General features: G+C 44.6%; 1 non-coding gene across 1 annotated transcript; it reads right to left on the bottom strand.

Moving 5' to 3' along the window:
- Window positions 1-2,917: 2,917 nt before the first annotated feature.
- On the bottom strand, window positions 2,918-3,024 carry LOC147944499 (small nucleolar RNA R71). The gene has a single exon (XR_015558703.1). It is a non-coding gene; the product is annotated as a small nucleolar RNA R71 (small nucleolar RNA).
- Between the last annotated feature and the right edge of the window lie 4,323 nt (window positions 3,025-7,347).

Genomic DNA, 7,347 nt, shown 5'->3' on the forward strand with positions numbered 1-7,347 from the left:
GATTTCATGCTTATAAGTGGAACCTCTATAGATTATTAATTAATAGAAATTTTCTTTTTGTAGTCATGAGTTGGACCAGTATAATAATTAACCCAACCACTCATAGGTGGGCCAGTGGTAGGATGGATTTTGGGTTGAGGGTGAGATTCCCAATACTCCCGGGTTCGAATCTCCACGGCTGCAAACACCTTAAGTGGCCACCGCAGAAAAATTTAACATTGGGCTATGCGGCCTCCAGGAACCACTCTTACTGCCTTCGGGACGCACGCCAAGCCTTCGGGCTAGTGGGCTAGTCGGGACCCACTGGGCTTTGGATACCTGGATTATAAAAAAAAAAAAATTAACCCAGTTGGATAGTCACACTTCTAAGCTCCTAAACTAAATTATTTCTAGTATCCCAAAATTGTAACTAAGTCCGCCAAATTTTCACTCGAACGAATCTCTAAAACGCGTACATCGCCATTTTTCTGCAGGTCATGTGTGTAAAAGAACTTTGGTAGAATATGCTTCGTTCTATCACCTTTGATGTATCCATCTTTAAGTTGTGCGATGCATGCAGCATTGTCTTCATACATAATTGTTGGAGCATCTTTCCCTACACATAGACCACAATCTTCTCAAATATGATGAATAATGGATCTTAACCATACACACTCGCGGCTAACTTCATGAATGGCTAAAATTTCTGCGTGATTAGAAGAGGTGGCTGTATGATATGTCTATATTTTGTCTCTCCTTAGCCTATTTTTATCATGCATTTAGCTAGGATAACTCATTGGTTTGCATCGTTTTCTAGTTTTTTCTATACACTTTGCACGTCTAGGTAGCTCTTGCATCATCCTTGCATACATTGTGCATTTTGGAGTATTTCAGGTATTTAGGAAACGTTGGAAGCTATTCTCGTCCGAGCCATGGTCACCATCTTCATTCTCGTCCGAGCCATGGTCACCATCTTCATTCTCGTCCGAGCCATGGTCACCATCTTCATTCTCGTCCGAGCCATGGTCACCATCTCCGTCTCGTCCGAGCCATTGTCACCATCTCCGTTCCGTCCGAGCTATCCGTCCAAGCCATGCTCCTCAGCCTTCCATCCGAGCTATGATGACATTGGATTCCATTCGACGCACATGGACTTGATCGCACATGTCGGGAAGAAAGACGTTTGGTTTCACATGCTTCAGGAGATTACCGAACCGACGCTTTACCTTGTCGTTTTAAGTTTTAGGGCTTTCCATGTTGGACTACTATATATACATTTTGTTAAGTCTTTGCGGAGACAGCTTATCTTTTAATCTCGTTTTCGTTCCCAGAAGGTTTTTAACCTAGCATCCAAAACACGTTCTCAGACTTGTATTCCGATATCGTTGAGATTTATTGAGATTTTCCATTTGATTCCTTCTACAAAGTTGTTAATCTTATTTTTATCTATCTTATTATGCTTGATTCAATGATTTCTGTGTTTGCATCCTTGACTATGATTTTCGGATCTGAGTAGTGTGGTAGTTCCTGAGGATGGGATAGATTAGGTGGAGGATCTTAGGATGTAGAGTGTTTAAGCTTTGATTGTAAAATTCCCTTCTGGACTAGAGTTAGAATTACTTGTTTCTCTCTGATCAATTGGAACTAGGTTCGAGACATTTCCGCACCCAAAAGGTGTTTGATGAAATGTCTGACCAACTAGTGCCAGAGACTTACGTTCCTAGCCTAAGAGATTAGTTGTCTAGGATGTTTGTTGACACGAATGAACTTGTCTGTCATGCCTGCTCGACCACGTTTCTCTAGCGAGAGCTAGGTATGGAAGTGGTTGCGTCTGAGTAGCTTTTGCCAAGAGATTGGATTAGCTAAGTTGTGATGTTCATTGTTTAGGGATACTTTGCTTATGGTATGTTAAACACTCCTTAGACTAGAATACTCCACCGACATCAATTACCCCATCCTTAGGACTTCTTTCTTTCTGATTTTATTACATTCTTGGAACTGTTTCGTTTGTTCATGCTTAGAATCGTTTGCGTTTTTATTCACTTTCGCTTCTTGTCATGCATTCTTGTTTCTTGTTCTGTGACTCATTTCCATTTCGCATTTTGATCATTCTAGGACTCTTAGATAAAAACACTCTTTGAATTGGCTTAACTTGTGATTCCTTGATTGCATCTTGATTGCTAGCAACATCCCATTTGGATTGACACCTTAAATACTACAACACTTAAGGTTAATTGAACCTGCTAGGAGACACAAAAATCTTAGTATCAATTTGGCGCCGTTGCCATTTGGGATTCGTATTGTTACATTTGAGATTTCAAGTTTTGCAAGATTAAGTTCTGTTACACTTATCATTCTGAGTACTGACTTGTTTTGGTTGTTTGCTTGTTTGTTTTGCATCTCAGGAACCTGTTGATTGCAACCTTGCATGCACACCAGATCAAGAGGGCATCAGAATCTCCTTCCTGTGATCGACGAAATCAACCGGTTGCAACGCCCACGACAAGCTCGTCAACCCGTTGAGCATCTCGCACACGTCACTATGGACCAACAGCATGAACCACATCAGGGACCGCGAAACATTGGTGCTGGGGATGCACCGAACACTCACACTCAACGTGCTGGAATCGTCCCTCCCGCCGTGCCGAACAACAACTTCGAGATCAAAAGTGGTCTGATTACCATGATCCAAGGAAACAAGTTTCACGGGTTGCCTATGGAGGATCCACTCGACCACTTGGACGAGTTCGACCGTCTTTGTGGTCTCACCAAGATCAACGGCGTGAGTGAGGATGGTTACAAGTTGCGCCTCTTCCCTTTCTCCCTGGGAGACAAGGCTCATCAATGGGAGAAAAACCTTCCCAAGGGCTCAATCACCACCTGGGATGGCTGCAAGAAGGCATTCTTGGCCAAGTTTTTCTCTAACTCCAGAACGGCACGTCTCAGGAATGAGATTTCCAGTTTCACTCAGAGGAGCTCAGAATCATTCTGTGAAGCCTGGGAGCGTTTCAAGGGTTACCACAGCCAGTGTCCACACCATGGTTTCAGCAACGAGTCACTGCTGAGCACTCTATACCGTGGTGTACTTCCAAAAATCCGCATGCTGCTTGACACTGCTTCCAACGGTAATTTCTTGAACAAAGAGGTTGAGGAAGGATGGCAATTGGTTGAGAATCTCGCCCAGTCAGACGGCAACTACAATGAGGATTATGACCGCACATTTCGCGGCGACGCTGGGTCTGAAGAGAAGTACAAGAAGGACCTCAAGAATGTAAATGAGAAGCTTGACCGTATCTTGCTGAGCCAGCAGAGGAGCGTCCACTTCGTCTCTGAGGACGACCCTTTCCAAGTTCCAGATGGGGAGGGTGAGCAGAGTGAAGAGATCAGCTATGTTCAGAATCAGGGTGGCTACAACAAAGGTTACAACCCCTACAAGACGAATCCCAATTTGTCTTACCGAAGTACCAATGTTGCTAATCCACAAGATCAGGTGTACCCTCCTCAACAACAACAGCAAGGGCAACAAAAACCTTTTGTGCCTTACAATCCGGGATTCGCTCCAAAACAACAGTTCCAGCAGGGTTACCAAGCTCCCTCGGGACCACCGCCAGGATTCCGCCCTCAACCAGTTCAGCCTACACCAACCCCAGATCAAGAACTGAAGCATATGATGCAACAAATTCTTCAGGGTCAAGCTAGCGGTTCCATGGATACTGCAAAGAAGTTCGCTGACCTAAGTCAGCGGATGGAATGTTCCTACAATGATCTGACCGTCAAATTCGAAACTCTGAATTCGAAGATAAGGTACATGGAGGGCCAATCGGTTTCTACTTCTGCACCAAAGCCTGGCCAATTCCCAGGTAAAGCTGTTCAGAACCCCAAGGAGTTTGCCAATGCCATTACGCTAAGAAGTGGGAAAACATTGCCTCCCAGGCAAGGAGTACCAGACGTCACTGAGGACAGTGCGGAATTAGATGGGGAGGATTTTGGTCAGGATGACACTCAGATGGAGAACCCCGTCGAGGCAGTCAAAGATCCAATCGAGCCAGTGAAGCAATCCGAGCCTGAAGCTGTTAAGGAGCCTGCTGTTCCTGAAGACAGACCTGCGAAGTTCATCCCTCCACCGTACAAGCCTCCTCTACCATTTCCAGTGAGGTTCAAGAAGCAGCTTACTGAGAAGTACAAAGCCTTGTTCGAAAAGCAAGTCAAGGAGATTGAGTTGAGAATGCCATTGCTAGATGCATTCGCACTTGTTCCTCACTACCAGAAATTCCTCAAGGACTTGGTGATGGAGAGATCAAAAGAAGTTCAAGGCATGGTGGTACTAAGTCTTGAGTGCAGTGCAATCATCCAGAAGAAGGTTGTACCCAAGAAGCTCAAAGATCCTGGATCATTCACTCTTCCCTGCTCCATTGGACCCATGTCTTTTGAGAGGTGCTTATGTGATCTTGGCGCTTCAGTGAATCTGATGCCATTCTCTGTGGCTAAGAGGTTGGGTTTCACAAGGTTTAAGGGATGCGACATCTCCCTCATCCTTGCAGATAGATCAGTGAGACTTCCACATGGTATCTTAGAGGACTTACCTGTCAGGATCAGAGACGTGGAAGTACCAACTGACTTCGTGGTTCTGGAGATGGATGAAGAACCTAAAGATCCTCTGATTTTAGGAAGACCGTTCCTAGCGACTGCTGGAGCCATCATTGATGTCAGAAATGGCAAGATTGATCTTAATCTGGGCGATGACTTCATCATGAAGTTTGATATCAAGGATACTTTGAAGAAGCCAACAATAGGAGGACAAGTCTTCTATATTGAAGAGATGGATAAGTTGGCTGATGAGCTGTTGGAGGAACTAGCTGAGGAGGATCATCTCAAAACTGCTCTAACCAAGGATGGAGAAGAAGGGTTCCTGCATGGGGAGACAACTTGTTACAAGAATATGCTAGATTCCCACAGAGAAACGGATGGATCAGAGGAATTCGAGCAGATATCTGACGCAAAGGAGGTACGTGCAGTTGAGACAGAGAGTTCAGAACGTGATATCTCCCACTCGACCGCGATCATTCCAGACTCCCGTGCTGATGACTGGTCAGAACTGAAAGCTCCGAAGGTAGAACTCAAAACTCTCCCTTCCGGACTCAGGTACATTTTTCTGGGAACCAATTCTACTTATCCTGTCATAGTGAATGCTAGGTTGAGTGATGATGAATTGGGGTTGCTAGTCACTGAGCTAAAAAAGTTTAGAAAGGCCATAGGTTATTCTTTAGATGATATCAAAGGAATCTCACCTAGTCTTTGCACACATAGGATCAATCTTGAAAATGAGTCTTATGCTAGTATTGAACCCCAAAGAAGATTGAACCCTAATCTGAAAGAAGTAGTAAAGAAAGAAATCCTAAAACTGCTTGATGCTGGAGTTATCTATCCTATCTCTGATAGTACTTGGGTATCTCCAGTGCACTGTGTACCTAAGAAGGGAGGCATAACTGTGATCAAAAACGACAAAAATGAGTTAATCCCAACTAGAACCATCACAGGACATAGGATGTGTATAGATTATAGGAAGTTGAATGCTGTATCTAGGAAAGATCATTTTCCTTTGCCTTTCATTGATCAAATGTTGGAAAGACTAGCTAGTCATCCCTATTATTGTTTCCTTGATGGGTATAGTGGATTCTTCCAAATCCCTATTCACCCAAATGATCAGGAAAAGACAACCTTTACTTGTCCCTATGGCACATTTGCCTACAGACGCATGCCATTTGGTTTGTGCAATGCTCCTGCCACCTTTCAGAGGTGCATGACTTCAATTTTCTCGGATTTAATTGAGGAGTCGGTGGAAGTGTTTATGGACGACTTCTCTGTATACGGTTCCACTTTCTCCTCCTGTTTGTTAAATTTGTGCAGGGTATTGACGCGATGTGAGGAGACGAACCTGGTGCTGAACTGGGAGAAGTGCCATTTCATGGTTGAAGAAGGGATTGTTCTGGGACACAAAATTTCTGAGAAAGGGATTGAGGTTGACAAAGCTAAGATTGAGGTCATGGTTCAGCTTCAACAGCCTAAGACAGTGAAGGACATCAGGAGTTTTCTGGGACATGCTGGGTTTTACAGGAGATTCATCAAGGACTTCTCAAAAATTGCAAGACCTTTGACAAGGTTGTTGTGCAAGGAGGTTGAGTTCGAATTTGATGCAGCATGTTTGGAAGCTTTCAGCAAGATCAAGGAGGCCTTGGTTTCAGCACCCATAGTGCAAGCTCCGAATTGGGATCATCCTTTTGAGATCATGTGTGATGCTTCAGACTTTGCAGTTGGAGCAGTTCTGGGACAGCGTATTGACAAGAAGCTTCATGTCATCTACTACGCAAGTCGCACCTTGGACGAGACCCAGGGAAGGTATGCTACCACAGAGAAGGAACTCCTAGCAGTTGTGTTTGCATTCGAGAAATTCAGGAGTTATCTTGTAGGTTCGAAGGTCATTGTGTATACCGATCATGCCGCTCTGAGACACATCTACTCGAAGAAGGATACCAAACCGAGACTGCTGAGATGGATCCTGCTTCTCCAAGAGTTTGACATGGAGATAGTTGACAAGAAAGGAATAGAAAATGGAGTTGCAGACCACTTGTCAAGAATGAGGATAGAAGATGTTGTTCCAATAAATGACTCAATGCCTGAGGAACAACTTCTGGTAGCCCAGGTTTGTGAGCGGATGCATGACACAGGGGTTGAGAACCTCAAAATCAGATGCATGGCAATCACTTCTGAGACTGCACCCTGGTATGCAGATGTTGTGAATTACAAGGTATGTGGAGAAGTTCCTGATGACATGGATCCATACAGGAAGAAGAAGCTTTTCAGAGAGGTCAACCACTACTTCTGGGATGAACCCTATCTGTACAAGAGAGGTTCTGACGGTCTGTTCAGAAGATGCATAGCAGAAGGGGAAGTGCAGGGAGTGCTTGAGCATTGTCACGGTTCCGTCTACGGAGGTCATTTCGCCACATTCAAGACAGCTCAGAAGGTTCTCCAAGCAGGTCTCTGGTGGCCAACCTTGTTCAAAGACGCTCACAACTTCATCACCAAGTGTGACGCTTGTCAGAGGATGGGCAACATCACAAGGAGAAACGAGATGCCCCAAAATCCAATCCTGGAAGTGGAGATATTTGACGTCTGGGGGATAGACTTCATGGGTCCTTTCAACCCCCCATCTAATGGGAATGTCTATATCTTGGTGGCAGTTGATTATGTTTCTAAGTGGGTCGAAGCCATAGCCAGCCCCACCAATGATCACAAGGTTGTTCTGAAGCTGTTCAAAAGTATAATCTTTCCAAGGTATGGGATACCTAGAGCGGTGATCAGTGATGG

This window comes from Camelina sativa, chromosome 5, assembly GCF_030686135.1.
Source record: "Camelina sativa cultivar CO46 ecotype springtype chromosome 5, ASM3068613v1".
In the NCBI taxonomy this organism is placed as follows: Eukaryota; Viridiplantae; Streptophyta; class Magnoliopsida; order Brassicales; family Brassicaceae; genus Camelina; species Camelina sativa.